The sequence below is a fragment of the Pinus tabuliformis genome, chromosome 5_1, assembly GCF_031772625.1.
Source record: "Pinus tabuliformis cultivar Carrire ecotype Pingquan chromosome 5_1, CPIR1, whole genome shotgun sequence".
NCBI lineage: Eukaryota > Viridiplantae > Streptophyta > Pinopsida > Pinales > Pinaceae > Pinus > Pinus tabuliformis.
Genome location: NC_142305.1, coordinates 328,375,451 through 328,390,383, shown reverse-complemented (window position 1 = coordinate 328,390,383; position 14,933 = coordinate 328,375,451).

Here is a 14,933-nt window from a genome sequence, read left to right as displayed (position 1 = left end):
GATTGAAGCTGGAGTGCTGAAGAAGAAGCAAGTGGACTGTGGCCTGCATCAAAACATCACCAATGGCTGGAGGTAATTCGTATCCCTGGGCATTAAGTTTCAACGATTCTTTTCAGTTCTTTCCACATATAGAATCGCTGTTGAAACTGTAGAATATCTAACACCCCATGGCTCGGAGGATTTTCTTTGGTATGTGCCACGTTCAAATTACTGAGAGCTAGTGAAGTTGAAGGTACTAAGGGCGACTGATCAACGAGAGGAGAGACGCCAATTTTACCTTGAATAATGGTTTTGGTACAGTGGTCGTTTTCATCGAGCTCAATGAGCCTCCATCTATACACCGTTCACCTTTGGATGTTTGGTCCCATCGTAGTCCATCTCCATCCAAATTTTCTAGAATTCCATATCATTATCTATGAAAATGGACTTGGCTTTTGGCAATGGAAGGCAATATATACATGTTAGTTTTGGAATATATATGCAGACTGGGTAAGGTTGAATCTGGTGTGTAATGGAGAGGTTGATTCATATTTTGAGATAGTTGAAATTTCTACAACTTGTTCTCTATTCTGGTTTCTGTTCTCAGAGTTGCAATTCACTGAGGAGTGTTGCACTATTTGGTAACTTCATATTTTTTTATTACTTCTAGCCAATGCATAGTTACCATTTCTTAAAAAATATAAGCCAAAATGCATTGTAATGTTTTCTCCTTGTAGATCTTCAGTGCTAAACACAGATTAGAAATGTGAAGGAGATAATCCTATGTCATGTTCTCCCCTTCCACACCCTGTTTCCAAAGGAGAAGCTTTGGTGAAGCTGTGTCCTAAGTTTCATTATGGAGAACCCCTTTCACACCCTGTTTCCAAGGGAGAAGCTTTGGTGAAGCTGTGTCCTAAGTTTCATTCTGGAGAACCATGGCAAAAGGTGTTTTTTTGGCCTAATATTCATTTATCTTAATTCTTCATCAAGAGAGAATCAACCATTCTCCTTGTCGCAAGATGCAAAGTTACAACTGATAAAGGAGGCACAAAGTTGGCCTTATGGGTGGCCTGAATCTCCATTATTTCGAAAGGGACTAAAACGAGGATCTAGACACTAAACAGGGCAAGACAAGATCTTTAAATCCTATTCAAAATGCAACTCCAACAACTCAAGGTATCAATTTTACAAAATGCTTTCAAATTTATATTGGCTTTTGGTCTATGCAATTTGAAGCTTAGACCATAAAACACTACCAGTCGATGCGACCATTGTATTGTGGTTTTCCTCTGTACTTTTGAAAGACAAAAAGAACACACAATTTGACAATGACGAAGTTTGTATATTTGAAATTTCCTCCAATATAATTGCATACCTATTTGGGATAAATTCTCAATCTATACCTTACTACTCGAGATAATGTTGGCAGGAATATTTTCTGTTTTGATTATTGTAGCCCAGTATAAGGGTGGATAAACAAATCCAGTAGCAGCTCTTCTCAAATGTATGCTTCAAGACGCGTTGGAAGGTGTCCATATTTAGATCTGCTTGAAGACATTTATGAATTGTGGGTATTTAGCCTAATGCTTGTGCAGACTTCAGTCTTGAGGAGTTTATTACAAGTTAACATCTTCAGTCTTGAGGAGTTTATTACAAGAAGCATTCCAAAATTTTGGAAGTCCCTTGTACTTGATCTCAATATTGTTTGATAATTCTGTTAGTTTGGCTCATGGTGGACTTAGACCAGTGATGAAGAATCAAATAAGGGTCATGGTGGACTTAGACCAGTAATGAAGAATCAACTAAGGGGCCAGTGACAATGGATATTTTTTTAAGTATTAGAGAGGCACATAGAGTACATTGGTTTCATAAACTTAAATACATTTATTGAAGATATGTTGCCTCCTAATAAAGTTGAGTTTATGCCCAGGAAATTTTATAAAATATTTCAAGAAAAAAACAAATTTTCTTCTAAATTTCCCTCAAAAATGTTATACAGGTGAAGGCTTTGAAAATTACATTTAAACAACCGGAGAACAGGTGGCAGAGTTAACCAAGTTTGAAGAGAAGTTGTCACAACTTCAGGGAGGAGTTTCAACAATCTTAGATTTAAAGGAGTTAGATCAACAATCAAAGGATCAAATACAGATTTCAGGCAGGAAAATCAACATCAATAAACCAATTCCTGGAATTGAAGGCCAAGGATTTTCCAACCGTTCCAAGTTTCCTGCAACAAATTAGAAATATTATTTATTTTTAGTTTCTTATTTAGGATTTTATTCCAGGAAAATTGTAACCGTTCATGATTAGGTTTTCCTAGATATTATTTGATTTGTAATGTAAAAGGGTAGGATTTTGATGCCAAAACCCTGAGATTTTTGTGAAGTATGCTATTGCAGAGTTTTTAATCAAGGATTTCTGGCTCCAGTTAAATGAAAAAAATTTTTCTTATGTATGCCTTTTCTTGTAATTACATAATTTTTTTTTGCATATATTTGAGGTAGTATAAGACATTGGGAAGGGCTAGGCTGAGTATCAACCTCCTTGACGTCCCTACTACAATTTTATTTTCTATACTAAGTAAAATATTGAACAATTTGTTTATTTGGTCACCCAGAAATCATTAGATTGTTACTTCTATGCTATACTTGAATGTATTTGTATTCACTATAGAAGTTATTCTATACTTTTTTTCTCTTGTTAGATGATTAGATATTCAGGGAGGATACTTAATTATCTAATTTCGCTTCTATTCCTCTAGCAAAACCTTTCAAGCTATGCTATTTTGTCATAGATGAATGTTGACACTTTGATAAGGCCTCTGTAAGAGAGGGATTTATTTGTTAAGTAGGGATTGGAAACCCGAAGCAACCACCCTATACAACAACCCCTAGATTTGGCAGTTATGCATAAGAGGCTATTGTTCAGTGACAATGAACAATATTAAAGCCTCGTAACACTCAAGGGACCCCCTCTGGTTCGAGCGCCAACTTGAACCTAAAGTTGATTGAGTTGGTTTCATGACGCAGTTTCACAGCCAAAAACTACCTTCGAGAAACATATCCAACACTTAGCGCTGCGCTGAGGAACAAAGTAACAAAGAAAATTTTCCCTAGGAGAACGATGATTGATTAGATTTATTCCTTGCTGGTGAACAATGAGTAGGCATTAAATATGGGTTGCATATCTTTCACCTGGAGATTCCTCTTTGTTTATATCACAATTCCACTAGGTTACTGATTCCACTGGTTTGAGATGTCAACTGCATTCACTGATGTGCTTGCTAAAGGTCTTATAAGATTGCTTTTAGTAGTATATCTTTCTTCCTTTTGGTGGTGATCAAAAGTATCAAACATCAACAGAGGATGGAGTCTTCAGAATTTGGTTGTAAGTATAAACAATTCATGGAATTTAATGTTCATGTTATATATGCTTTTCATGTTATCAACTACATACAAGGTGGTATACTAGTTAATCGAGTTTTCACTTGGTTGCATTGAAAGTTTGACTACACCTAACAGTGCAAGATTTTAGTCCAGTAATGTAGGAGCATGTGTAGTGTGTGGATTGATTTAGTTTGCAATGTGTTTGAATAAAATCATTTATGAGCATCCAATTTGCAATAGATCAATTGGATTTCAGTAAATTTCAACAAACTCAGTTTTCAGTGTGTGGGTTTAGGAATAGAACAGTAACATGTTGCAACAATGGAATTTGGTTCGCTGTAGTTAGTTTTAGTTTGAGCAGTTTTCAGTTTCAGTTGTAGTGTGTGAATTCCTTCAGTTTGAGTAGATTGAGTTACAATGATTGAAGGTTTGGCATGAATACATTAACCTAACAAAAAAGCACAGGTCTATAGTTCTCTGTGTCCCGCAGGGGGAAGCAGTCCCCAGTTGTAGCTTATCTTGTAAAATTTTTTTGTCCAAAAATGCTACAATTTTTTTTTTCGAAATTGCAAGTTTGTTTCTTGGCTAAGTTCTCAGGTATAGGAAAATTTCCATGGATGAAATGCTCTTTATATGAGTTTCTTGGAAAATTTTAATAATAGTTTTAATTTTAAATGAATTTAATTTTATAGAAATATGGTTATATATTTTAATAAAATTATTTATTTATAATATAAAATTATTGATATGGAAGATTTTAATAATAGCTTTAATTTTAAATGAGTTTAGTTTTATAGAAATATGATTATATATTTTAATAAAATTGTTTATTTATAATATAAAAGTATTAATAAAAAAATATTAAACTGAGCCCAATTTTTAATTTCATCTCATCAAACAAAGTCAACCAAAGTCTACTCAACAGTTGTAATTCTATCTCACCAAAGAAAATCAACCAAAGTCTACCCAGCAACTTCTAATTGTACCTCAACAAACAAAGTCAACGAAAATCTACCACACGATTCTAATTCTATCTCACCAAACAAAGTCAACGAAAGTCTACCAAACAGTTCTAATTCTATCTCGATTGTTTGTTGACCAAAGTCTACCAAATTCTATCTCAACGAACAAAGTTGACCAAAGTTTACCAAGCAGTGCCAATTCTAGCTTTGACCAAAGAGAGTCAACCAAAGTCTACCAGCAACTACCATGTCATACGACAACTCGATATAGAAGTCACAAATCGGGGAGCCCACAAGGGACATTGTATGCATTACGTGTCAATAAGAGAGTCAAAGTGGTGACACATATAAACACCATGTAGCCTTTCTACCTGGTCGATGGCGGATATATCCCACAAAACCCATAACCAAAAATGCACATAACATAATGTCCGGGTAGCTTCAAACGATGGATATAAGAGCTAATAAATCGATGGTTCTGGTTAAAATGCATGACCCCCAGGATGTTCGAGTTTTAATCGAAGAGGGTGGTCAACATTAAATTTGTTTTGTAAAACTATTGTTTGATACATGGAACTCTGTGGAAAATTGCGTACCCCCAGGCCTTAAACCAATTACCACTATATATCCCCAGCAAATAGGCTGTGGTTTTGGTGAATATGCTGAAGGGAAACAATAATTGTAGACATGTGGCTCTGTTTCACGTCAGATGGCTGAAATTTGGAAACATATTGTGCATACAAGTCAGTGAGGGTCTTCAAATTGGAGAAATGGCAGTGATCACATTTGGGTTATTCACAAACATAGCGTTGGAATCAGAAAGAAATCCTGATTTTCCAAAAAAATTTAGGCAACTTATTATTCTTAGGAGTACATTTTTGGTTAATGGAGTTGAGATTTGCCTTGGGTTTTGTCCGGGAGGTCATATATGTTCATACACCACTGCAGGGATTTTCACTCACCGCATATGCAAAGGATAAATAGATATCGCAATATACATGGCAGGAATAATGGCGTGGGTGTTTTAGAATGGTGAGAAATGTAAATTGAAGTCTGGGGAAGATTACCCCCCATGGCTCAGAGTAATTTCTTTGGTATGTGGCACATTCAATTTACTGAGAGCTGGTAAAGTCAAGGGGACCACGGGCTACCAATAGTCAAGGGGACCACGGGCTACCAATCAACGAGAGGAGACACACTAATTTTAGACCTCGAACAAGGGATTTGATACATTTACTGTGTTCAGCATGCTCAATGAGCCTCCATCTCTACGTCGTTCACATTTGGACGTTTGGTCCCATTGTAGCCCATCTCCATCCAAATTTTATAGAATTCCATATCATCATATATGAAAAGGGACTTGACTTATGGCCATGGAAGGTAATATATATAGATGTTACTTTTGGAATATATATATATAGATAATGTTAGGTTGCATATGATATGTAATGGAGAGGTTGATTCATATTTTGAGATGATTGAAGTTTCTGGTTTCTATTCTTAGAGTTGTAGTTCACCTAGGAGCGTCACATTATTTGGTACATTCATATTTCTTTTATTACTTCTAGCCAATGCATACTTACCGTTTGTTCAAAAATATCAACATAAATGCATTGCAATGTTTTCTCCTGTATCTCTTCAGTGCTGATCATAGATTAGAAATGGAAGGGGATAATCCTATGTCATGTTCTCCCCTTTCACACCTTGTTTCCAAGGGATAAGCTTTGGTGAAGCTGTGTCCTAATTTTTATTCTAGAGAAGCATGACAAAATGTTTTTTTGGCCCAATCTTCATTTTTCTTAATTCTTCATCAAGAGAGAATCAACCATTCTCCTTTTGGCAAGATGCAAAGTTACAACTCATAAAGGAGGCACAAAGTTTGCCCTATGGGTGGCCTCAATCTCCATTATTTCGAAAGAGACTAAAATGAGTATCTAGACACTAAATAAGGTAACACAAGATATTTAGATCCTATTCAGAATGCGAGTCCAACAACTCAGGGTATCAATTTTATAAAAGGATTTCAAATTTATATTGGCTTCTGGCCTATGCAATTTGAAGCTTAAAACATAAAACACTACCGAGTCAATGTGACCATTGTATTGTGGTTTTCCTCTGTAATTTTGGAAGACATAGAAAACACACAATTTGATAGTGAGGAAGTCTGTATATTTGAAATTTACTCCAGTATAATTGCTTACCTATTTGGGATAAATTCTCAATCTATACCTCTCTACTTGAGATAGTGTTGGCATAAATATTTTCTATTTTGATTGTTGTATCCCAGTACAAGGGTGGATAAGCAAATCATGTAGCAACTCTTCTCAAATGTATATATTCTTGAAGATGTGTTGGAAGGTGTCCATATTTAGATCTTCTTGAAGACATTTTTGAATTGCAAGTATTCAGCCCAATGCTTGTGCAAACTTCAACTCACAAGAATTTGATTTTTAATATATCTATATTTTTGATAACTAAGTAAAAAGGAGGGAGACAACGAGTTGATGATGCGCTAAGGTGGCTACATTGAGTTGATGATGCGCTAAGGTGGCTACATTGGCTATCTGATTATTAGGTCCCTATAATACTAGTGATTTCCCCATTACTATTGTCGTTGTATCCCTTATTGTTATTTATGTGCCCCTATTGTCCCCATATTTTTATTATTGTGCCCCATAGAATCCCACTATTGTTATTTTTGTGCCTTTATATAATTATTGTTGTTCGACTTTGGTTATATTGTGACCCCTTAGACTCCTATATTTAGAAATGAGGTTTTGTCATTTGAATCATCTAAGAATTGTTCATTTGTGTAATGTAAAGGAGGTTTCCCCCTCGAAGAGGCTTATTTCTAAGGCGTTGATCTATCTTTCCTATCTTTTTGTGAGCCGGTTTCATATCATTTGGTATCAGAGCTTTGGATTCTAGGGTTTCGCTGCTCCAAATAGGTCATTGTGGCATTTTCGCTATAACTTGTTCACTACAGAGTTTCGGAAGCTAAAAAAAAACCCATTTGAGACGGAATCGGTCTAAACCTCGGGCCCGAATTTCAAATCTTGTCTCGCTATATTTTTGGAGATATAATCTGAGGAAGTTAGGGTTTTTGCAGACCCCCGAATTACATTCCAAACATGTGACCTTGGGAAAATCGTCATAACTTTCGCTCTGAGCATCAGATTGAATTTTCGTAAGAAGTTATAGAAAGAGGATAGGCTGTAGTTTTTTGGATATCATTTTTAGAACTTAAAGTTGAAATAGTGACCCAAGGCACGTCGTACAAGTTCTCTCTACTGAACCAGTATATACTCAGGTCATCGTGGGAGATTTGACATAACCCTTCATTGGAGAATTCAATCTTGATCTGATTTGCGGGGTTAGAAAGATTACTCAGAGGGTTATCGCAAGAAGAAATTTCAGACCTTGGAGATCCAAAATTATAGAGATACATCAGATTTAATATCGAGCTCCTACAGAGTGAAAAAATGTGTGTAGTTTTTTTAAAATTTTGCATAAGCTTGGTTTGAAAAATTAGTTTGAAGGAATTCAAAGGGCATAGTGAAGCATTATTATCAGTAATTGATGCCCCGAAGAAAGAAAATGGAAACACCTAGTAAGCAACCTGAAAGCTTTAGCATGACTCATGAAGAAGAGGAAGAAATGCAACATGATATATCAAAATTACGAGATCAAATGCAACAAATTTCACTCGCACAAAAAGTAATAGAAGCTAAGATGGATGATTTAAAGAAAGACGTAGAAGCTAAGATGTATGGCATGGAAGCTAAGATGGATGGTTTAAAGAAAGGTGTAGAAGCTAAGATGGATGGCGTGGAAGCTAAGATGGATGATTTAAAGAAAGACATGGAAGATTTGAAGACAGATTTGACAAAGTTTCTACAAGAAATGTTTAAAGGGTAGTAAAGGAAACTCATGATGAGAACAAAATAAATGTTAATGATGATTTCATAGACTCTAACGTTGGATTGAAGAACCACCATGTTCCAAAGATCGATATGAGGAGGTTTGACGACAAGGATCCTAGAACATGGATACTACAGATGGAGCAATTTTTCGATCTCCATAATGTGCAAAACACACAAAAGGTACGCATTGAAACTTTATATTTGGAACCAAATCAGTTTGTATGGTATCGATGGCTTTGCTCTCGTAAACAAATTTTCACTTGGGCTATTTTTACGGATGAAATGATAGCACATTATGAGGATACAAAAAGCAACACTTTTTTTAGCCAATTGATAAATCTCAAACAAAAGGGTTCAATGATGGAGCACATTGAGGACTTCCAAAAATTGAATATAAGGGTAAAAGGTATTCCAGAGGAGCATAGGATTGATGTGTTCATAAGGACTTTAAAAGATAACATCCAACATGAGGTTCGCCTTTGGGAACCAGATTCATTGGAGAAGGCATTTAGGTTTGCAAGAAAAATGGAAAGAAAAATTATGGCAACAAGGAAGCCTACCACTCACAATCATAAAGATGGAAGTGTTGCTACCCTTAGCCATCCACAACCTACAAGGTTGACACCAAAACACTTGGAAGAAAAAAGAGCAAAAGGGCTTTGTTACAGTTGTGATAGCAAATACACTAAAGGTCATAAGTGTGCCGAGAAGAAATTATTTTACATAGATTGTGAAGAGGAGGAAGAAAAGGAACAAGAAACATCAAAAGAAGAGGATATACACATGGAACAAACCCTAGAAAAATAAGAAATGAATCCGACCATATCTTGTAATGCATTGGCTGGAATTACCACTCCTCAAACTATCAAGATAGAAGGGCATATCAAGAAGAAAAAGGTAATAGTGTTGATTGATTCGGGAAGTACCCATAGTTTTATTCATTATAAGATAGCCAAGGAATTGAATTGCTTCCTATATCCAACACCAGAGTGTCAAGTGATGGTTGTAAGTGGAGGAACCATAAATTGCTCAGGAAAGTGCCATAATATCAAGCTATCCATGGGAGAATATGTATTGAATAGCCCAATGCTTTCCATTCCAATGGGTGGTGGAAATGTTGTACTAGGAGTCCAATGGCTACAATCCTTGGCTACAATAGCTTTTAATTTTGAAGAACTTTTCATGAAATTATGTTCAGAAGGAAAGGAAGTTGAATTAAGGGGTATCGCAGGAAAATCAGGAAAGATAATCAGCTATAAGAGAATGACAAAGCTTCTAAGGAAAGACAACGAGGCATAATTACACAATTACATTCACTAGAGGTTCCCACATCGAAACCATCCATTTCTTCAGATCTCCAAAAAGTCTTGGACAATCATTCCAAGGCATTTGAGACTCTCAAAGGATTCCCACCTATTCGTGATCATGATCATGCTATTAATTTGATTCCTAGAAGTGTTCCTCCAAACATCAGGCCTTACAGATATCCCTATGTCCAAAAGAGTGAAATTGAACGTATGGTTGCAAAAATTCTAGTGGCTGGTATAATTCAACCTAGTCAAAGTTCTTTCTCTGCTCCAATAGTATTGGTTCACAAGAAGGATGGATCATGGGGCATGTGTCCAGATTATCGGGAGCTCAACAAGCTCACTATTAAAGATAAATTTCCCATTCCCGTCATTGATGAATTATTGGGTGAATTGCATGGATCAATTTACTTCACCAAGTTGGATCTTCATTCAGGATGTCATCAAATCAGAATGAAGATTGAAGACATTCCAAAAACAACATTTAAAACTCATGAGGGTCATTATGAATTTTTGGTCATGCCTTTTGGCCTTACTAATGCACCTTCTACATTTCAAGGTTTGATGAATTCCATCTTCAAACCCTTAGAAAATTTGTGTTAGTATTTTTTGATGATATACAACAAGTCTTAGAAGGATCATGTCCAACATGTTGAGATGGTGCTCAAACTATTAGAGGAGAAACAATTATATGCAAAAATCTCCAAATGTTTATTTGGAGTACAAGAGATGGAATATCTGGGTCATATTGTATCTCATGAAGGTGTTAAGGTAGACCCTAGAAAAATTAAAACCATTATGGAATGGAAAATACCCGCATCCATATTCATCTACAAGGATTTCTCGAGTTGACAGGGTATTATCGCAAGTTTGTTAAGAATTATGGGAGAATAGCAGCACCTCTAACAACATTATTGAAGAAAGATGCATTTTCATGGACTCCAGAAGCAACAAAGGCCTTTGAACATCTTAAAGAGGCAATGTGCCAAGCACCAGTCTTAGCTACACCGGACTTCACGAAAACCTTTATTGTGGAATGTGATGCCTTAGGAAATGGAATTGGTGTTGTTTTAATGCAAGAAGAAAGACCCATTGCTTTCGAAAGTCATCCAATCAAAGGAAAGTATTTGCACAAAGCTATTTATGAGAAGAAAATGTTGGAAATACTACATGCACTTAAGAAATGGCGACCCTACCTAATGGGAAGACACTTCAAGGTAAAAACAGATCATGATAGTCTTAAATACTTTTTAGAACAAAGATTGTCTTCAGAAGAGCAGCAAAAATGGGTCACAAAGATGTTGGGTTATGACTTTGAAATCATCTACAAAAAAGGGAAGCAAAATGTTGTGGCAGATGCACTCTCAAGAAAGGATGAGGATGTGGAAGCATTTCTTTGCACCATTTCTATTATCGAACCAGATTGGATAAACAAAGCAAGGGATGAATGGAAGAATGACAAGGAAGTGTGGGCACTCATTCAAAAGATATAACAAGATCCTAGTACATCTGATACATTTAGCTGGAAAAATGATACGTTATGGTACAAGGATTGGTTATACATATGTAATTCCCAACTCAAACAGAATATTCTTAGGGAATTGCACACCTCTCCCTTAGGAGGGCACTAAGGATTTCTAAAAACCTACCACAGGGTTAAGAAGGATTTTTTTTGGGATGGCCTTAAATCGGATATTCAAAAGTTTGTGGCGGAATGTTTGGTTTGCCAACAAAATAAAGTTGAAACAATTAAGACCCCAGGACTATTACAACCTTTATCCATTCCAAGCCAATGTTGGGAGGAGGTTTCAATGGATTTTATCACAGGTTTACCCAAGTCCGAAGGAAAGAGTGTTATCATGGTGGTAGTTGACAGACTTACCAAGTATGCACACTTTTGTGCATTATCTCATCCATTTAAAGCGAGTACATTTTCTACTGCATTTATGGAAACAATTCAAAAGCTACATGGAAACCCAAAGATTATTGTAAGCGACAGAGATCCCATTTTCACTGGAAATTTCTAGACAAAATTGTTTTCTTGTCTTGGTACTCAGTTATCTCATAGCTCATCTTATCATCCTCAATTTGATGGGAAAACTGAGATAGTAAACAAATGTTTGGAAGGATATCTTCGTTTCTTTGTATATGATAAACAGACACAATGGGTCAAATGGTTGCCTTTGACTGAATGGTGGTATAACACTTCCTTCCATACTGCAACAAAAATGACCCCATTTATGGCACTTTATGGATATCATCCACCATCCATCACATCATATTTAAGAGAAAATACTAAGGTTCAAGCAGTGGAAGATCACATTGAGCATCAACAACAAGTTCTCCAACTTTTAAAGGATAACCTCACCTTGGCGCAAAATAGAATGAAACAGAAGGCAGATCAACATCGCAGCGAAAGAAGTTTTGATGTAGGTGATTGGGTATTCCTACAGCTACAACCATATAAACAAATGTCCCTCAAGTAAGCTAAGAAGGATAATAAATTATCACCAAAGTATTATGGTTCGTAAAAGGTGTTGCAAAAGATAGGTACTAGGTCTTAAAGAAGGTTATAGGTGACAAGCTTCTGGTTCAAACAATATTGCCAAAACTTGATGAGGAAGGAAAAATCATATTGGAACCTGAAGCAGTCAAAGAAATAAGAACTCGACAGCTACGAAATTGATCAATTTCAGAGTATCTCATCAAGTGGAAGAACTTACCCATTGAAGATTCCACATGGGAGGATGAGAATTTTATATAGAAGCATCCAAAACTACTCAAGCGTTGAAGACAACACTTTTTTGAAGGAGGCATTTTAGGTCCCTATAATACTAGTGATTCCCCCATTACTATTGTCATTGTATCCCTTATTGTTATTGTTGTGCCCCTATTTCCCCCCATAAAATCTCACTATTGTTATTTTTGTGCCTTTATATTATTATTGTTACGTCGGCTTTGGTTATATTGTGACCCCTTAGACTCATATATATAGAAAGGAGGTTTTTTCATTTGAATCATCTAAGAATTGTTCATTTGTGTAATGTAAAGGAGGTTGCCCCCTCGAAGAGGCTTATTTCTAAGGCATTGATCTGTCTTTCCTATCTTTTTGTGCGCTGGTTTCATAACACTGATTTTACCTAGTAGCCTTATCCAAAATTACTATGCTACAAGATGATAAAGGGTCAAGTTCACAACTTTAGTCTTGAGGAGGTTATTAGAAGAATCTTTCCAAAATTTTAGAAGTCCCTTGTACTTGATCTCAATATTGTTTGAGAATTTTGTTAGTTTGGATCATGGTGGATTTAGTAATGAAGAATAACATAAGGGGCTAGTGCCAATGGATATTTGTGCAAGTATTATAGAGGTACATAGAGTACATTGGTTTCATAAACTTAAATACATTTATTGAAGATATGTTGTTGATCTGAAAATGGAACTCGTTTATCCTCTAATACTTTGTAAGTTAGATAAATATGGGTCTTTAAACATTCAATTAGATTGTAACTTATTCGAAGGTGAATAGTTAGTTTTCAATGAACTTAAAGATGAGACAAAATCACATGCATTATAACATGGTAAAAATGAACAACCATGTGATAACGGAGTTCACCCCTCCTGGGATACATCTTCGAGCCCAACTCCAATGGCTAAGCTGCTTTATTGATCTCAACAACAAAGAGAGTACATCACAAATACTTTTGACTCATAGAGTAACTTCCTTCTAGAGTGGCACTTGTTTCTCCTACAAAGAAACATTATCCTTCATAGAAATCTCACTCACAAGTTGACTGCACAACGAAGAGAATGACGGTGTCAAAGAAAAAGGACCCTCTCATAGAATGTGGCAACAATTCCTTGTACTCATTTCGAGATCAAAAGCATAAAACCAACTACTTCATCATGAAGTGTTGAAATGGCCTTTTTCCTCTATCAAACTAAGAATAAACTAAAAATGGTTTCTCTAATGGAGAAACATATGTTGCAATTGCATCTAGAAGGCTTGAAAACCCTTGTATAGGCTATTTCCATGGTAAAAAGATCTCCATATGGTTTCAAAATAATCTCTGTCTACAACACAAAAGGACTTGGATTTGCAAAAAGTCCAACTCACAGTGATCAAATCACAAAATTGATGCTTCCATTGTGTTTAGAACACCAAAAAAACCCTGTCTAGGTTCTTCTTGGACTCCAAAAGCTGAAGAATGACCAAGTTAGGCCTCTTTCTCCATTTTCCTATTATCTATCATACAAATTTGTAAAATTGGTTAACTGTGTGACGAAATCCATCTTATTGTTAACCACCAAGCGACAATTTCACCTCAGATCAACACTGATTCTGCTACAAACAATGTAATTTGTCAGCTCATTTAAATGCAGCATAAAGCCTTAATCTTCGATTTTGTAGCCCACAACGACAGTCACATGGCCACATATGGCCAGGGGCTGGGCGAACTGCTCGCCCCTGCCAGATAAGCCCTCAACTCCATTGGTTGTGGTCAAATTTGATTTAATATGGCCGGGGGCCGGGGCTCACTACCTACCCCCACTACCGTAGCTTCTGCGTTGTGGTTTCTATGGTGTAATATGATCTGGGGTTGGGACTAACCACCCGACCCCTCCCTCCAAACACATCGTTACAACAGTTAAGATATAAACGAAAATATTCATATTTCAAGAACCAAAGCGTTGGCATGTAGGTAAAATGTTTGACTGTTGCACAGGAGGTTGAGGGGTCGGACCCCACTGAGGCTGGTCGACCCTTATAAATGTTTTAGCCAATCACTAAGGGCCACGTGGCACCTCCTCATTGGGCCACTTAACAACCAATCAACCAATCAAAGTGAAAAACCTTAACCTATACGACACTGCCACATGGGAGCATGTGATTAGTCCACTGCATATCATTCCATGCATAGTCACCTGATGACATCACTGTACGACCTGCTCAGTCAACAACCCAGTCAACCCTGCAAGTTGACTTTTTAATTGTCTGCCAAAAATTTAGAACGTGATAGCTTTCACATACAATTTCAAATTGAGGTGATTGAAGCATCGTTGGAATTAGAACGACGATATCTATGATTTGACACTGGTTTTGGGAAATTTTGAGCACTTTGAGTTTTGAGCAAATTTTGATCCCCTGGATCAATCTAGACCATTCCTCCCCACTAGGAAGCTTTTGGACCACTAAAATATTATTTTTACTTAGCAAGTAAGTGAGGATACAACCCCTTCACTTTCTCGATCTAAATCCACTTTTATTTGCTTCGATTCGTGCCTTTGAGCCCCACTCAAAGATACTCCACATTGCATCTGCGTGAAGTTTAAATCCTTCTGTCAAGAATTGAGTCTCCTTGCAACTCATCGAAAGAT